This window comes from Plectrocnemia conspersa, unplaced genomic scaffold, assembly GCF_051122295.1.
Source record: "Plectrocnemia conspersa isolate PC_06_02 unplaced genomic scaffold, ASM5112229v1 ptg000001l, whole genome shotgun sequence".
NCBI lineage: Eukaryota > Metazoa > Arthropoda > Insecta > Trichoptera > Polycentropodidae > Plectrocnemia > Plectrocnemia conspersa.
In genome coordinates this window covers 10094414-10112583 of record NW_028277165.1, presented here as the reverse complement: position 1 = coordinate 10112583, position 18170 = coordinate 10094414, and the positions used below count along the sequence as shown (strand labels likewise).

Sequence of the window (18170 nt, the reverse complement as noted above, 5' to 3'; positions counted from 1 at the left end):
TGGCGCAGCGTAGGGCTGCGATCTATCACCTTCGAAGGGATCGCCCGGCCACGGTTGGTGGGGTGAGAATCCCTCTTCCGGATACCGGGCTAAGACCCTCCTTAAGAGACCAGGCGATCCTAAACTCGGTGAGAGAGTCTGCGGAGGTCGAGTGGCAGTCCCGTTGGTGCTCGTCGAACAAGGGTCGCCTAACCTATCATTTTTCCCGTGCGTCAAGGAACGTCTCAAGAAGCGCTGGTTCTATTGTAATTTTGCAACGACGCAGCTCTTCACTAGGCATGGCGCTTTCGGGTCTTATCTGCATGGAATCCAACGCAGGGAAATTGCAAACTGCCCCTGTGGCCATGCGGATCAGACTTCGGAGCACATCCTGTGGGACTGCGTACCGCTCTGTGCCGCTCACTAGTCCTTAGTCTTTGGTCTTTAGTCTTAAACTTTAGTCCTTAGTCTTTTGTTTTTTGTTTTTGGTTTTTAGTCTGGTGGTTTGTATAGCTTGTATGGATGTATATGTCTTATTAACTTTAATTTTCGTTTTTATTTTTGTCTTTTGTACTTTTCTAAATGTTTGTACCAGACTGGAGCTGACTCAACTTGTCTTTTTTAAATTTATTGTCCTACAATATATAGGGTCTCCTTCTGAGACTCTCCTTTTTCATAGCGGAGCGCGACTCTCCCAACGCCCGCTATCCCCAAACCTCCACCCTTTTCCTAGACCACCCTCCAACCTCCCCGAACGTTGGTGCACCGCACGCCTTCGTTCCAACCTACAGTGCGACAGAGAGGTGTGGATCTCTCGGCGGCTACTGGTCAAACGCTACACCAGCACTACGGGGGGTGAGCAACCGCTCCCGCGGCTTCACCGCGGGGCTCGCCCGTTGAGGTCGGCCTCGTAGGGCTCTAGTACCAACAATTGTCAGTGGCGCACGCAAAGGAATATGTAATAGAGTGTTAAATGTCCCTATCTACTATCTAGCGAAACCACTGCCAAGGGAACGGGCTTGGGAGAATCAGCGGGGAAAGAAGACCCTGTTGAGCTTGACTCTAGTCTGGTACTGTAAGGTGACATGAGGGGTGCAGTATAAGTGGGAAGGGTGCGCAAGCGCACCGACAGTGAAATACCACTACTTTCATCGTTTCGTTACTTACTCTGTTGGGCGGAGAGCGTGCGCCGGACTTCGCGGTCGAGCTTTACGGTTTTTTAGCGCCAAACGTGCACGGGGCGGCGAGCCGGTCGGCGTCGTGCGTCACGGCGGTCAGCCCGCGGCGCCGCGAGGCGTCGCGGGCGCCCGCCGAACGTCGCCGCGTTCCCGCGCGATCCGTTCTGAGGACACTGCCAGGCGGGGAGTTTGACTGGGGCGGTACATCTGTCAAAGAATAACGCAGGTGTCCTAAGACCAACTCAGCGAGGCCGGAAATCTCGCGTCGAGCAAAAGGGCAAAAGCTGGTTTGATCACGATGTTCAGTACGCATAGAGACTGCGAAAGCACGGCCTATCGATCCTTTCGTGTGAAGAGTTTTCAGCGAGAGGTGCCAGAAAATTTACCACAGGGATAACTGGCTTGTGGCGGCCAAGCGTTCATAGCGACGCCGCTTTTTGATCCTTCGATGTCAGCTCTTCCTATCCAGCCATAATTCGCCAAGCGTTAGATTGTTCACCCATCAAAAGGGAACGTGAGCTGGGTTTAGACCGTCGTGAGACAGGTTAGTTTTACCCTACTGATGACCGATCATTGCGATAGTAATACTGCTCAGTACGAGAGTAACGGTAGTTTTGGACATTTGGTTCACGCACTCGGTCGACCGGCCGGTGGTGCAACGCTACCGTCCACAGGATTAGGCCTGAACGCCTCTAAGGCCGTATCCCGCCTAGGCAAATCGGGCGGTGATACGTAATGTGAGTTTCGCGAGTCGAAAGGCTCTAAACAATGTGACTGCGCACAGTCCTATCAGGCGGTCGCCGTTCACGGCGGTCCGCCGTCGAAGACCGACGAGCCGGGGTGATACGCACACTGCGCACAGCGGTTAAACGTCCCGGCGCAACGGCACCCCAACAGAAAAAGGCTCCGACCAAGCTTACGTTCGACGTCGGAACTCGGAATCGTCCGCAGACGACCTTCGTACCTAGCAGGGGGTTGTGCCCGGCAGAGCAGCGTCATGCTGCGATCCGTTGAGACTCAGCCCTACGCCAAGAGATTCGTCCGAGAAGAGGAAGGGTCGCGCACGCGCAGCGCACTCGTCGTCTCTCGGGCGGGCGAACGCAAAAACAGACACCCGCCGCCGCGCGCGGGTGTTTGTTTTTGTTTTTTTTACGCTCGAAAATCACTCGTGACGCTTTCGCGCGCTTATTTAAGAAAGCGAAACTTTCGAGCCGAACGCGAAAGCGTCACGAGCGACGCTCTTTTTCGTTTCGCTTGAATATTCGACAGGAGTCACCTCCGTCAACGCTCCTGTCCTCATCAAGGACAGGAGCGAGGCTGAGAAGTTAATCTCATTAAACCCGACTCTCGTTACGCGGCGCTTACAGCTCGCGGAAACCACCCCGTTTCGATCGATTTCCCATTCCCGACCAAGTCCGACGCGCCACGGCCCTCAGAGCCAATCCTTATCTCGAAGTTACGGATCCAACTTGCCAATTTCCCTTACCGTGAGGTCGTGCTCTGAACGTCGAGCCGTGCGGACGTGCTTTACGGACGCTCCGCGTGTTTCGACTCCTGAGGCGGCATTCCAGCCCCGATCGTGCCGAATCTTTGACGAGGACCTTCCGGAGCTGGAGACGAAGAGACGGAGACATTAAGCAAGCGATTCTACCAAAGCAAAGTGGAGATATTGCGGTTTACATTATTTAACGGCCCCCGCGTGGCCGCGCGAACGCCATTTTGACAGCTCGAAGGACGCGTTTTGGAAGCGCCTTGGGCCTTTGTTTACGTTTTTTAAAAGTATATTTACGGGCTTATTATTTCGCGGTTCGGCTATTTTATTATATCTACGGGTGGTTTAAGTCCTTGCGCGTCCTATGGTGTGCCTCCGGTTGGCCGGGGCTGAGTAGCGGAGCCTCAAAAACAAAAAGAGAGCAGTAAGGGAGGATTTCCCCGCTCTGCCTACGACCAACAAAAACCCGGAGGAGAAGAAATCTCCCCCCGCCCCACCAGCAGCCGCCCAAGAGCCCCGCAGGAAAGCGGAGGCCTCCACCAAGGAGCGCCTCGCGAAGGTCCTCGAGGACCTCGCAGGGGCAATAGAGGCTCAAAACCGGCTCCCGAGAGCCGGAAAGAAAGAGCTTCAATCGTTCCTCGTCAAAATCGAGGAACTATTCGAAGAAGCAGAATCAACGAAACCCGGGCCAGCCGCCCCGGGCCAAACGACCTTGATCGACGCCTCAGGGCTATAGAGAGCCGCCTTCCCCCCCCCCCCGCCTACGATGGCAAGCATCGTAAACGAGCTAAGGGGAGAGGCCCCTCAGGCCCCCCCGCCCTGCCCAATCAGCAATCTCCACGGCCGTGGTCCTCACACCGATTGGAGACGCCAATAAAAGCCCAAAGGACACGATAGAGTCCTTTAATAAGGCAGTGAGTATTCCCGGGAGCCGGCAACACGGCAACAGTCCTCATCAAGGACAGAGAGGAGGCCGAAAAGCTGGTCGCCCTCAACGAAAAACTAGCAAAGGTGGGACTAAAAGCATCCCTACGCGGACTCCGAAACCCGCGCGCCATCGCTCATGATATCCCCTGGGGGATCAATAACGAGGACCTCCTGGAGGCACTCTTCCACCAGAACGTGGAGGAGGCGCTCCCGGAGATGAAAAAGGAAGATTTCCTCCAACACTACTCGATTGTAACCCGCCTCAACACAAGGGCGAAGGACAGGACCCACGCGGTCTTGTCGCTCCCTCCGAGCGTCCACAGGGCGCTTGTCGCGAGAGGGACAGTATACGTGGGCTACTCAGCCCACCGCATCAGGGACCACATCAGAGTGGTCCGCTGCTACAAGTGCCACTTGTACGGGCACACAAGTACCAGATGCAGAGCAGAGAAGCTCTCCTGCACCTGGTGCGGAGGCGCCGCGCACGAAAACGGCGATTGCCCCAACAGGGACAAGCCGGCGAACTGCGCCACGTGCTGCCGCCTGAGAAGGCAGCACGAGTCCCCAGCTCACAGGGCCGGGGACAGATCATGCCCAGCCTACAAGGCGGCATTAGCGAGGGAGCTGGCCAACACAAATGGCTAGGTCCCCCACCAACATTATTAGAGACATCAGGATCGCCCAGCAGAACCTCCACCACTGCAGGGATGCAATGGTGGAATTCGAACTTAACCTGTTGGAGAACAGCATCGACGTGGCCCTCATCCAAGAGCCATACACTTATATGGGAAAAACGGCAGGAATAGGCGCGCGAGCGAAAATCTTCGAGATTCAGCCCGCGGAAGCCGCGATCGCCGTTCTTAATCCGACGCTGCGCGCCACTCTTTTGACGCAAATGTCAAACGAGTGCCGAGCGGTCGTCCATTTATCAGCGGAAGAGGTCGATATCTACGTGGTATCGGCCTACTTCAAATTCGGAGATTACATAGGCACCCACATCGACGGCCTTATTACGACTCTAAACGCCCTCAGGGGAAAGAACGTCATCATAGGAGGCGATTTCAACGCCCACTCGACCATCTGGGGCGATCCAGATGAGAAAAAATATAATAGAAACTCGGTAGTCAATAGACAAATAGAGGACTTCGTCATCGCCAGCGGCTTATCGGTCGCGACGAGCGAGGGCCCCTCCGAATCCAGTTACTACGGCCCAACGGGCGAATCGACGCTGGACGCCACCTTCTATAACCTCGAATCGCGGCTAGGATTGGCGGACTGGAGGATCCACACCGAAGCGTGCCTCTCGGACCACAGACTTATAACGATGCGGATTCACCGCAGGCGCGAAGAAGAGAAAAACGCAAGCACCGCACGCCAAACGACGCGCACGATCCTCCCCGGAAGATTCAAAATCGCGAAAGCGAATTGGACTGAACTGGGAAGAGACCTAGAAATAGAACTCGACGAAGCCGCGAGAACGCTCAGACCCGGCCCCGAAGCAAAGCAGAGGCGCTTCAAATGGCCTTAATAGCCGCAGCTGAGAGAAATCTGCCACGAAGTAAGCCACCGCCCCTGCGCAAAGCTAAACCCAAATGGTGGTCCCCGGCCCTCACGGAGGCCCGTAAAACGGCCAACCGAGCTCAACGCCTTTTCGCGAAGGCGGTGAAAGCCAGAGGGTCGAAAATAGTGACCAGCGAAACCCCGAGCGACGACCCCTTCAGGGCGATAAGACGAGAATGGAGGGAAAACATCAATAAATACAAGTCCCTCATTCGCACCGCCAAACGAAACCACTAGAGAGAATTCGTCACGAGAGAGTCGGACGAGAACGTGTGGGGCGGCCCATACAGATGCGTGAAGATGAGCAGCCGAGCGGCGACCTCGCTAGCGGACGTCAAAAACCGGCACGGTGTTTGCGCAATAGACTCGAGACAAGCGGCGGAAAACGTCCTTGAGGCACTGCTGCCAAGAGACCCAACCGAGATGAACTCAGTCACGCAGAGTGCGATCAGAGCACGAATAAACGAGGAGGTTGACACCGAGCAGTCGGAACCGGTGACGCGGTTTAAGTTCGAGGAGGCCCTTAAGCGCACGGAAAAGGGCACGGCCCCGGGCTTGGACTGCGTCACCGTCACGTTAATTAAAAAATGCTGGGAGACAGTGGGACCGGTTGTCAGGATCGTCTTCGAGGAGTGCCGTTCCGCGGAAGTCTTCCCGGGCTGTTAGAAGCTCGGAAGAATGGTAATTCTCACCAAACCCGGGAACAGGGACAGAACGGACCCGAAGGCGTACAGACTGATAACGCCCCTCCCTTCCCAAGGCAAGCTCTTCGAGAAGGTCATTTGTAAAAGACTCGAGGAAGATGCGTCGGACGCCGCCGAAGCGGCGTCCGTGCGCCAGTCCGAAGACCTCACCAAATCATCCATCGGTAGTGGAAGGTCCATGGGCCCACGCCCTCCTTCCACGGTCGCATCAGGCTCAGGAGTTTCGGCCCATGAGCGACCGGATGTACCTAGCCTGGCTTTCGCGCCTGCATACAGGCGCTAGACCAGGCCTCCTTCCTAGGTCGTCACGTGAACGACCTGGACGGGTAGACCGTCGCGATTTATCTACTGATGGTCTCCGGCATCACTATCTTTTTTGGAGACGGAGGTTGGATAGGGGATGTGGGGGGAGGGAAGGTATGCGGGCAGTCGCGCTCCGCGTACCTGGGGTCTCTACGGGAGAGAAATGATTCTACGCATCCTGGAAAGAAAAATATTTATTTCATCAACTCATCCTTTGTGCTTGTTTTATTTATTTCCTTTTTCTTATTTTTTTTCTGCTGCCTAGCTCACTCCGATGAGAGAAGAGAGCTCGCGGGTGGCCCTTAAGGGGCTAATAAGTGGTCCTATTGAGGACGGACGTCTGTGCGGGCGCCATATGCGGCGCAGTATCTCTCGAACGCCAGAAGATTTCCCTTCGTGGCCACGAGATGTCTGTGTTGTGGAGGGCCATCGCCCTCGATTTCGAGGTTGGAGTGTAGGACTGCTCTCTCCTCGTCCATCATTGGGCAGTCCCATAGTATGTGTTCGGACGTCTGTAGTTCGTGGCCGCAGGGGCAGTCGGAGCGGTCTCTTAAACAAAAACGTTCATGATAGGCCCGGAAAGCTCCGTGGCCGGTCATGAACTGTGAGGTGTGGAATCCACAACGGAACCACCTGAGTCTCCCTGAGATCAGGGGGAGGAACTTTTTGGTCAGTAGTCCCGTTGCGGACTCGTTCCAGCGTTTTTGCCACTCTTCTAGCACCGCAGCGCGAGTGACGCGCCGGATAGTCATCAGAGCGGCACTTGGGCTAGGCTCTCCCACTGGAGGGAAGAGCCTTTTGCCCGCTATTAAGGCCGTGCGGCCTCTTCCGAGGTGGTGGACCGCGGCTCTCATCTGGGCAGTTAAATCGATGGGTTCGACGCCGGCCATCACGCACGTTCTCAGCAGGATGGTGTTCGGTAGTCCGCGGGAAGATCTTTCGGCCCACGCACTTGCCGCGTACGTGATTATCGAGACGAAAATGGCTTTGTACATTATCACCTTCGCCCTGAAGTTAAGGCCCCAGTGCTTTCCGCCTAGGCGATGCAGCCTGCACATTGCATTTCTACTTTTCATTCCTGCCATTCTCAGGTGAACGCATGGGTCAAAGTTCCTGGATATTATCATCCCCAGATAGCGGGCTTTTAGTTCGAATTTAATTTTGTGTCCGTTCATGCATATTTGGGGGGGTCTCTTTGGGTCCAAGGATCCTCTCAGCAGCACAGCTTGTGTCTTGTGGGGGGCAAAAGAGAGTTTATTCTCCTTGCCCCAGGCGAGCAGGGTAGACAGTGCTGTCTCGGTTTTAATTTCTAGGCCGGTTCGGCTATCGGCGCTCACTAAGAGCAACAGATCGTCGGCGTACGCAATGAGGTCGCAGTGGTGGGGCAGAGGGGTCTCCAGGACGTCGTCGAACTGGACATTCCACAGAATCGGTCCGAGGACCGAGCCCTGCGGGCATCCTCTCTCTAGGGTCTTCCAGACTAAGCTTCCGCCTGCCTCGATCACCACTCGTCTATATCCATCGGTAGTAGCGCTGTGTGGCAGGCGGCGGCACGCCCGGGACGCTTCGCGGCGCCCCGGGGCCGCGTTGTCGCTCATTAAAGCCTGTACGGCCGCCGGACGACGGTCAGCTCAGAACTGGCACGGACAAGGAGAATCCGACTGTCTAATTAAAACAAAGCGTTGCGATGGCCCTCGCGGGTGTTGACGCAATGTGATTTCTGCCTAGTGCTCTTAATGTCAACGTGAAGAAATTCAAGCAAGCGCGGGTAAACGGCGGGAGTAACTATGACTCTCTTAACTCTGCCTGGAGTGTGGACGCCACTGCACTCTTGCCGGTCCCAAGCCCGGATAAAAGAGGAGGGAGTGAGTTAACGGCTTTAGCCATGCTGGAAACACCGGTTCCCGTCCGATCACCGAAGTTAAGCAGCACAGGCCTGTCAAAGAGTGTCGTTAGTTTGCATCCCAGTTTAGATCCACTTGGTGACTAGCTGGGCCGCTCCAAAGGGTTGGCGACAACCCATTAGCCTACCTACCTCCCCAGTGGGAAGCGGAGTAATCGATGGAGGAGGCTTAGAAGGCGCATGGGCTAACATCCCATGCGGCTGTATCAGCAAAGTTAGCAAGCATAAAACTAAAAAGAAGCAGAATCCCGCGGGACCGCCGCCCGCGGGACCTGCTGATACAATACTAACGGATGGATCCTCGACCTCGTCAGACGAATATAGGCGCGACTGATTCAATTTGTCCAGTATGCGCTAGGACCTTTGCAACGCCAAATGCCTCGTCATTTAATTAGTGACGCGCATTAATGGATTAACGAGATTCTCATCTGTCCCTATCTACTCAGTCGCGCTCCGGTAGCCATTGAGTGTGAACGCGTGCGTTGTGCGCTCCCGCTTAATCGGCTCCTGTAGCGTCCTTAGAGCTCCTACAGGGCTGGAAATTGTCTAGCGTAAGCAGAATCTGGTTGCGGTTCTAACGACACTAGTGTTGGGGGGATCGCTCCAGGATTTCCGGCGTTTCCGCGCCCGACAGTTTATTGAACTTGACATTGTGACAACACATAGTAGTGTGTGACAATAATTAGTGTGTGCTGGTAACAATACGCACGAGTGACGCCCATTTGGGCGTACACGCCTGTGGGCGAAGTCTAAGGCAGGGACCCTCAACCGCTGGGCCCGCAGGGTTTGCCAAACTTTATTTTTTTTTAATTTTAATATTTAGATTTAAGTTTTGGTGGTGGTTATTTTTTTTTCTTTTTCTTTTTGTATATTTGAAAATCGCTCGTGACGCTTTCGTTTGAAGCGTTGCGAGTGTTGGTTTTATTTTTTAGTTGTATACTTGTACTACTCGTGACGCTTTCGCACTACTCTTATGAATTTGAAAGCGTCACGAGTGGATTTTATTTAAGTTTTATTTTAGTTTTTGCTCGTGGCGCTTTTCTGCTTTTTATAAGTGTTAGAAAGCGTCACGAGCTCTATTTTATACTATTTTTATTTTTATAAGTCTTTTTCTTTAAAAAGTCTTTTATTTGTAAATATTTAAATATGTCTAAGCAGCCGGCCCCCAAAAAGGGGGCCTGCTCCAAAACAGGAGGTGACGAGGAGACAGACCCGCCCTCTGCTCCTACTTCCCTCCCTGAACTGAGAAAGGGTCCCGTCACTAGGTCCAGGGACCCAAAAGCAACGGCGGGATCCGCCAAACCACCTGCCCAGGGCCCATCTTCAGCATCCCTAGTGGATTCTCCAGGTAAAAGGGCGATTTCGGTGTCACCCCATTCGGTTCAGGCGGCTCCTAAGCGCGCGAGAGAGGACTTCCCTCCTCTCTCTAAATCAAAAGAAGACAACTCTTCTTCTTCCCGTTCAGTAGCTGCCATCTCCAAGGAGTTCGACGACTATGTCGACTCCTTGGAGAGAATTTCAAGTTCCCAAAGACGGATACTACACCTATTAGTGGCCCGTCTTTCTTCTTACGTGCAATCGGCGGCTCCAGTCGCTTCTGAAACTCCTCAAACCTAGGCTATCAGTAAGCTGGAGTTGACGGTTGCGCGCATTGAGCGCATGCTGGCTCCCCCGAAGCCCACAATGGCTAGCATTGTCGGGGAGATGAGAGGCACAGTCCAAGCTCCTCTTAAAACCTCAATGACTTCATCTTTAGTTCGCATTATCCCAACTAAAGATTTAATTAAGACATCTGAAGAAACAGTTGCTGCATTCAAAATGACAGTTAATCCGTCAGCAGAAAAACTGCAAATTAAGAAAATTATCCCGACAACTGGCAAAAATTACACTAACCTAATAGCTGCGAATAGGGTCGAGGCCCAACGCATAGTGGGCCTCAACCCGGTACTTTAAAAAGTGGGAATAAATGTCTTTACAGGGTGGAAAAAACCCTAGGGTGATCATCCTAAACGTCCCTAATGACGCTCAGGATGACCAGGATCTTCTAACCTCGATATATGAGCAAAATATTGAGGACTCCTCCAACATAGTCAAATCAGAGTTTCTTCAAAATTCCAAAGTGGTCGTTAGTTTAATGTCAAAAAATCCCAACTCCCGCTATATTGTAGTGTCTCTTTCTCCAGCCCATCATGCATTGTTAATTAAAAATAGTTTAGTATATATAGGTATGCAGGCACACCGCATATGTGACCACGTGAGGGTCATGCGGTGCTATATGTGCCAACTATATGGGCATTCTGCGCAGAATTGCCGGGCTCTTCAAGCCTCGTGCAATTGGTGCGGATTACAGACGCACGAGAGCTCCTCTTGCCCCAATAAGGACAAGCAGGTGGCTTGTGCGTCGTGTTGCCGTCTAAAAAAGCAGCACTTGTCCATGGCCCATAGGGTTGGGGACCAATGTTGCCCAGTATATAGAGCAGCCATAGCCAGGGAGGTGGCCTCCATCAATGGCTAACCCCCCTACAAGGTCTCTCAAATTCGCCCAGCAGAATCTCCGCAGGTCTAGAGTGGCCACTGCGGAGTTCTGTTATAGGGCCCTATCTCTTGGAGTGGATGTGGCGCTCCTTCAGGAGCCCTACACCCTCTCCGGTAGAACTACAGGCGCCGGCTGCGACGCTAAGATCTACGAGATCCAGCCAGCGGGCGCCTCTATTGTGGTGTATAACAGTGATCTGTGTGTCACTTTTCTGAGACACCTTTTAGATCAGTGGCGCGCAGTTGTTCACTTGTCATCCCCTTATATGAGTCTTCATGTGGTGTCGGCTTACTTTCAGTATGGCGACCCACGTGAGGCTCATATTGAGGGTCTTTCATTCACTTTGACCTTAACGCCCACGATCAACTGTGGGGTGACACCTCGCAGGCTCACCGTAATAGGGATCCTGTGAGCAACTCTGCAGTGGTCAATTTTGTGCTGAGCAGTAGATTAAGTGTCGCGTTTGGCGTGGGGAAACCGGTGCTGACTTACGTCTCGGCTACTGGCAAGTCCACCTCGGATGCGACGCTCTATTCCCTAGCTAGGCCTTTAAATTTTATATATTGGAGAGTGCACACCGAGGAGTGCCTCTCCGATCATCGACTCATCACTTTTGACTTGACCGCGGTCTCTCCCTGTAGCGATAACATCCCTTTCTCCCCGTCGTCTTCTTAGCGGAGCCTGCTTCCCAAGCGGTTTCGTTTCGGCGGGCGAACTGGGAGAAATTTGATCAACTTTTAACTAATCAATTAGATTCCTTATTTAACAACATAGACCCTTGCCCAAACATCCAGGCGATGTCGGGTATCAATGACAAACACTGTGTGTGCGCCATTGACTCATGTCAGGCTGCGACCAACATTTTGGTGGCCTTGATGCCGGGTGATCCAGCTTCAGCTGACTCCCCACATCAGGCCACTATCAGAGGCGAGGACTCCTCCATCAGCGCCCATAACCGAGTCAGAGGTGGAGAGTGCTCTCAAGCGCTTGCGTGTGAGAGCCTCTCCGGGCATTGACTGCGTGACCGGCGATCTCATTCATAGATCGTGGAAGGTCGCGGCTCCTAGAATCGTGGCAGTTTTTGAAAGCTGTAGAGCGACAGGCTCCTTCCTGGATATTTGGAAATCCGGGAAGATGATTATCAATAAAAAGCCGGGGGCCTTGAACCCAGCGAGTCCCAAGGCAAACCGTCCTATTAGTCTCCTTCTTGCACTAGGAAAACTGTTGGAGAAGGTTTTTGTGACCCGAATCGAAGACCATTGTCGGAATTGCGCTCCCTTATCGGAGCGACAATTTGGTTTTAGGCCCAGTCTCTGCACGGATGATGCGATGTACGATCTATCGATCAGAGTTGACGCGTTACCAGACAGGTATTGCGTCGGAGTGTTCCTCGATATCTCAGGGGCCTTCGATAGCGCCTGGTGGCCTCGCATCATTGACTCCCTGAAGTCGAGGTTGGTCCCACGAGACTTGATAAGTTTAATCAGCTCGTACTTCGAATGTCGAAGCGTAATGATGGACGCAGGTGAGTCCTTGGTGTGGAGGACCCTGGCAAGAGGCTGTCCTCAAGGCTCGGTCCTGGGTCCCCTGTTATGGAACGTCATGTTTGACGATGTCCTCATGGAGCCCTTACCGTTGCATTGTGACCTGATGGCTTATGCCGACGACCTCTTGCTGTTGATTCACGCCAATAGCAGAAAGGAAATCGAATCTCGGGCCAAGACAGCCCTTCTATCCTTAGATTCCTAGTGCCAAACTAATAAACTTACCTTTGCCCATAACAAAACCTGCGCGGTTATGCTTAGGGGCTCGCTGGATTACGAGCGACTCTCTAAAGTATTATTTAATGGCCACAGAGTCAAGTTTGTGCCTGTCGCCCGCTACCTGGGCCTACTTGTCTCCCGCGGATTCAATCCCGCCGCCCACATTCGACAAGCGGCCCAAAAAAGTCGCGACGCGTACGGCAAGCTCGTCCGGCTAAGTGGCAACCAGTGGGGGTTGCACTTCCGGACGAAGCTTGTAATGTATAAGGCTGTGTACATTCCCATAGTCACGTACGCGTCTAGCGCATTTGCGAAGAAGGCGTCGCGTGGTGTGCTGTGGTACGCGTTAAATAATCCGCAGAGTGTCCCTTTAAAGACCCTTACTGCAGCATACTCCACGGCGCCTTCGGACCTACTTTTGGTGCTCGCGGGCGTGGAGCCAGTGGCGCAGCGTAGGGCTGCGATCTTTCACCTTCGAAGGGATCGTCCGGCCACGGTTGGTGGAGTGAGAATTCCTCCTCCGGATGCCGGAAGAAGGAATCCTATAGCGGGGAGATAGGGCTCGGAGCGCAAAGAGCATCGCCGATGCGGCGGTGTCCAGATCGGCCCCTCGGACCTTGAAAATTCATGTGAGGGCAACGCGGAGATGTCGCGCCGGCTCGTACCCATATCCGCAGCAGGTCTCCAAGGTGAAGAGCCTCTAGCCGATAGAATAATGTAGGTAAGGGAACGACGGCCTCCCGGGTGCTCATACCCGCATCCTCAGGTTGTGTATAAGCCCTTACCTATCAACTCTTTTGCAACCCTAGCACTGACCACAACCGCTTCCCATCAGCAAGCCGATGGTCCGCTTCCACGTCTAGGCTGGAGTCGTCCCGATGGACGGCTGCGACCGGTATCCCGGTCCGGAGCTACTGATGGTCTCCCGGCATCACTATCTTTTGTTGGAGACGGAGGAAGGATATGTACCGGTTGGGTAAAGGCAACGGGGGGGTTGTGCCCTGCTGTCTTTGTGTCTCTAGGAAGAGATGTGTTTGTTGGTAGCGCGCTGTCGCGCTCGCGTGTTTAGTTGTTCGCTGCAGAAGGCAGACTGTATCCAAGTTTCGTGTAACGGGGGAGGCTCACTCTTTGCGAGCCCCGACCCTGTCGTCGTTTTGTGGCGAGGTGCGTCCGTCGTGTTCTGATGTGTCGTCTTGTTTAGTCAGCTGGTGACGCGTGTATTTGTGTAGAGTTTAAGACTCTAAGGCTGTGGAGAAAAGGCAGTAATTAGTTTATGGGAGTTGTCTCACGCTCGGTAGAACCTGTCTGAAACTGAGTAGAATTTTTGAGTTAGCATAAAGTAAGTTGGCTTTGTTAGTTATTTTAAGAAGTGTTTGTTCAGGGCATTTTGTGGTGGCGAGCGTCGCGCGTCTGATCGTAGTCGTAATCCGGCGCGCGGGCTGTGTCAGGTGTACCTAGATTTTTATTGGAAGAAGATTTTCTATTGGCGATGGGCGCCCGCCCTACGGAGGACGGACGTCTTCTCGGCAGGCGTATGCCTTGCAAAATTTTCGGAACGACTCGAAGTTTTTCTTTGTGGCCACCATGTCTCTGTGAGTCGGAGGGCCCTCTTCTTTGAGCTCTAGGGCCGCTAATAGCGTTGCTCTTGTGTGGTATCGAAATCCGGTCTCAGCCAATGTTTCTTTAGTCGTTCGGCAATTTCCGAAAGTAACCTGTATGTCAGCTTGCCAGTGTCGGCAAGCCTCCATCTTTCATGCCACGCGCCGAGCACCACCGCCCTCCCGAGTCTTTTGATCAGGGCTAGCTTAGCTGCGGCGGTGGGCTCTCCGCCCGGAGGAGTCAATTTTCTCCCGTCGATCTCTGCATCTCTGCCTTGCTCAAGGTGAAAAACGGCGGCCCTGTACTGCGCCGTAAGGTCGATGGGCTCGACCCCGGCGAGCGCAAGGAGCGCCGCATTCGGAGCTGTCTTAAATGCTTTGGTGGTAAAACGCAACGGGGCGGTCTGAGTCCTCAGCAGCAATCTCTGAGGGAGACCTTTTGCCGCTTTTGCGGCCCATACGCTCGCGGCGTACGTGACGATGGGGACGGAAGAGCTTGCCTATGGTCGGGAGGAGCGTGATCGGCCTGTACGCCTTCGGATCGGATCGGTCCCTGTTCCCGGGTTTAGTGAGGATCACCATCTTTCCGGGCTTCCAACAGCCCGGAAAGACTCCCTCGGAACGGCACTCCTCAAAGACTATCTCCAGGATCGGTCCCGCTATCTCCCAACATTTTTTTAAAATGGTGACGGTGATGCAGTCCAATCCCGGGGCGGTCCCCTCTCGCATGCGAGAGAGGGCCTCCCCGATCTCGGACCGCCTCACCGGTTCCGACTGCGCGGTGTCGACCTCCTCGTTCATTCGTGCTCTGATCGCACTCTGCGTGACTGAGTCCATCTCGGTCGGGTCTCTCGGAAGCAGTGCCTCAAGGACGTTCTCCGCCGCTTGTATCGAGTCGATTGCGCAAACACCGTGCCGGTTTTTGACGTCCGCTAGCGAGGTCGCCGCTCGGCTGCTCATCTTTACGCATCTGTATGGGCCGCCCCACACGTTCTCGTCCGACTCTCTCTTGACAAATTCTCTCCAGTGATTTCGTTTGGCGGTGCGAATGAGGGACTTGTATTTGTTGATGTGTCCTCTCCATTCTCGTCTTATCGCCCTGAAGGGGTCATCGCTCGGGGTTTCGCTGGTCACCATTTTCGACCCTCTGGCTTTCACCGCCTTCGCGAAAAGGCGTTGAGCTCGGTTGGCCGTTTTACGGGCCTCCGTGAGGGCCGGGGACCACCATTTGGGTTTAGCTTTGCGCAGGGGCGGTGGCTTACTTCGTGGCAGATTTCTCTCGGCTGCGGCTATTAAAGCCATTTGAAGCGCCTATGCTTTGGCTTCGGGGCTGGGTCTGAGCGTTCTCGCGGCTTCGTCGAGTTCTATTCCTAGATCTCTCCCCAGTTCGGTCCAATTCGCTTTCGCGATTTTGAATCTTCCGGGGAGGATCGTGCGCGTCGTTTGGCGTGCGGTGCTTGCGTTTTTCTCTTCTTCGCGCCTGCGGTGAATCCGCATCGTTATAAGTCTGTGGTTCGAGAGGCACGCTTCGGTGTGGATCCTCCAGTCCGCCAATCCTAGTCGCGGTTCGAGGTTATAGAAGGTGGCGTCCGGCGTCGATTCGCCCGTTGGGCCGTAGTAACTTGATTCGGAGGGGCCCTCGCTCGTCGCGACCGATAAGCCGCTGGCGATGACGAAGTCCTCCATTTGTCTATTGACTACCGAGTTTCTATTATATTTTTTCTCATCTGGATCGCCCCAGATGGTCGAGTGGACGTTGAAATCGCCTCCTATGATGACGTTCTTTCCCCTGAGGGCGTTTAGAGTCGTCGTAAGGCCGTCGATGTGGGTGCCTATGTAGTCTCCGAATTTGAAGTAGGCCGATACCACGTAGATATCGACCTCTTCCGCTGATAAATGGACGACCGCTCGGCACTCGTTTGACATTTGCGTCAAAAGAGTGGCGCGCAGCGTCGGATTAAGAACGGCGATCGCGGCTCCCGCGGGCTGAATCTCGAAGATTTTCGCTCGCGCGCCTATTCCTGCCGTTTTTCCCATATAAGTGTATGGTTCTTGGATGAGGGCCACGTCGATGCTGTTCTCCAACAGGTTGAGTTTGAATTCTGCCATTGCGTCTCTGCAGTGGTGAAGGTTCTGCTGGGCGATCCTGATGTCTCTAATTGGTTTGTTGGGAGGACTAGCCATTTGTGTTAGCTAGTTCCCTTGCCAATGCGGTCTTGTAGGCCGGGCAGGTTCTGTCTCCAGCCCTGTGGGCCGGAGATTCGTGCTGCCTTCTTAGGCGGCAGCACGTGGCGCAGTTCGCCGGCTTGTCCCTGTTAAGGCAATCGCCGTTTTCATGCGCGGCTCCTCCGCACCAGGTGCAGGAGAGCTTCTCTGCTCTGCACCTGGTACTTGTGTGCCCGTACAAGTGGCACTTGTAGCAGCGGACCACTCTGATGTGGTCCCTGATGCGGTGGGCGGAGTAGCCCACGTATAACGTCCCTCTCGCGGCAAGCGCCCTGTGGACGCTCGGGGGGAGAGACAGGACTGCGTGGGTCCGGTCCTTAGCCCTCGTGTTGAGGCGGGTGACTATTTGGGTCTCTTGGAGGAAGTCCTCCTTTTTCATATCCGGGATCGCCTCCTCCACGTTCTGGTGGAAGAGTGCCTCCAGGAGGTCCTCATTGTTGACCCCCGAGGGGATATCGTGGACGATGGCGCGCGGATTTCTCAGTCCGCGTAATGATGCCTTGATGCCCACCTTTGCGAGCTTCTCATTGAGGGCGACCAGCTTCTCGGCCTCCTCTCTGTCCTTGATTAGGACTGTCGCCGTGTTGCCGGCTCCCGGCTCCCGGGAATACTCCCCTCACGTGTAGTTTCACCGCTGCCGGATTCACTGCTTTTTTGAAGGACTCTATTGTGTCCTTCGGGCTTTTGTTGATGTCTCCTATTGGTGTTAAGACCACGGCTGTGGAGATTGCCGATTGGGCGGGGCGGGGGGCCTGAGGGGCCTCTCCTCTCAGTTCGTTAACGATGCTTGCCATCGTAGGCGGGGGGGGGAAGGCGGCTCTCTATAGCCCTGAGGCGACGATCGAGGTCGTTTGTTATAAGCGGGGCGGCTGGCCCGGGTTTCGATGATTCAGTTTCTTTGAATAATTCCTCGATTTTGACGAGGAACGATTGAAGCTCCTTCTTTCCGGCTCTCGGGAGCCGGTCTTGGGCCTCTATTGCCCCTGCAAGGTCCTCGAGGACCTTCGCGAGGCGCTCCTTGGTGGAGGCCTCCGCTTTCTTGCGGGGCTCTTGGGCGGCTGCTGGTGGGGCGGGGGGAGATTTCTTCTCCTCCGGGTTTTTGGTAGTTGTCGTGGGCAGAGCGGGGAAATCCTCCCTTACTGGTCTCTTTTTGTTTTTTAGGCTCCGCTCTTAAAGTTTGCTTTTTTCCTCGAGGCTTTGCTTCCTCATTCTTTCCGCCTCGAGCGAAAAGGATGAGCTTGAGGAGCTCGATTAGGGGCTGCGCGTCGCTGGGGGTGAGCGGGTTTCGGTAGGTGGCGATCTATTCCTTGGTTTCTTCACCTTTGCGGTGATAGTTTCCTCTGATCCTGCTGGGGTAGGCGGGGTTGCGTCTGACATCCGCTTTTTTTTCTTGGTCGTTAGGGCCCCCTTTTTGGGGGCCGGGGTAGCGCTCATGTTGCGTTACGTCTAGGGAATCAGAAGGATCCCCTGCTTCGATTAAAATGCCTCGGGTAAGCCGGGGCGCAAAATTGACGCGACCACGACCCGGCAAAAAACCGAAATCGGGCGTGGGTTTCGGGCGAAAATGCCTTTGTTTACCTTTTTGCGAGAAGTGTAGCGGGCTTATTTTTAATCCTTTCGCGGGTTTTATGGTCTCTAAATGATCCCTGAATTAATGCGCGTCGATTAGTACCTCTACGGTCAGCCGGGGCAGAAAACCGGGCCCGTAGTGACCTGATATATTTACGTTCTCGCAGCTGTCAAAATGGCCGCGCCGCGCGCGGGCGCGAAGTATTTATTTTATCGAAACTCCACTTAGCTTTACGCGATTCTTCTCCAGCTGGTGTCGGAAGAACCGCCTACTGCCTGTGAAGGTCTCTGTGAAGTCTCAAGGAGATCGGAGCAGAAGTGCCGCCTCAGCAATCAAAAAACACGGAGCGTCCGTAGAACACGTCCGCACGGCTCGACTGTCAGAGCACGACCTCTAGGTAAGGGAACGACGGGTTCCCGGGTGCTCCCACC

The 18170-nt window shown here is 54.2% G+C and overlaps 1 long non-coding RNA gene and 1 pseudogene across 1 annotated transcript in view; both read left to right on the top strand.

Annotated features, from left to right (window-relative positions):
• LOC148238738 (uncharacterized) overlaps positions 1-18170 on the top strand; it is a 477006-nt gene that overhangs the window by 21329 nt on the left and 437507 nt on the right. The gene's annotated exons all lie outside the window — the stretch shown is intronic.
• LOC148238779 (large subunit ribosomal RNA) lies at positions 936-2196 on the top strand (annotated as a pseudogene).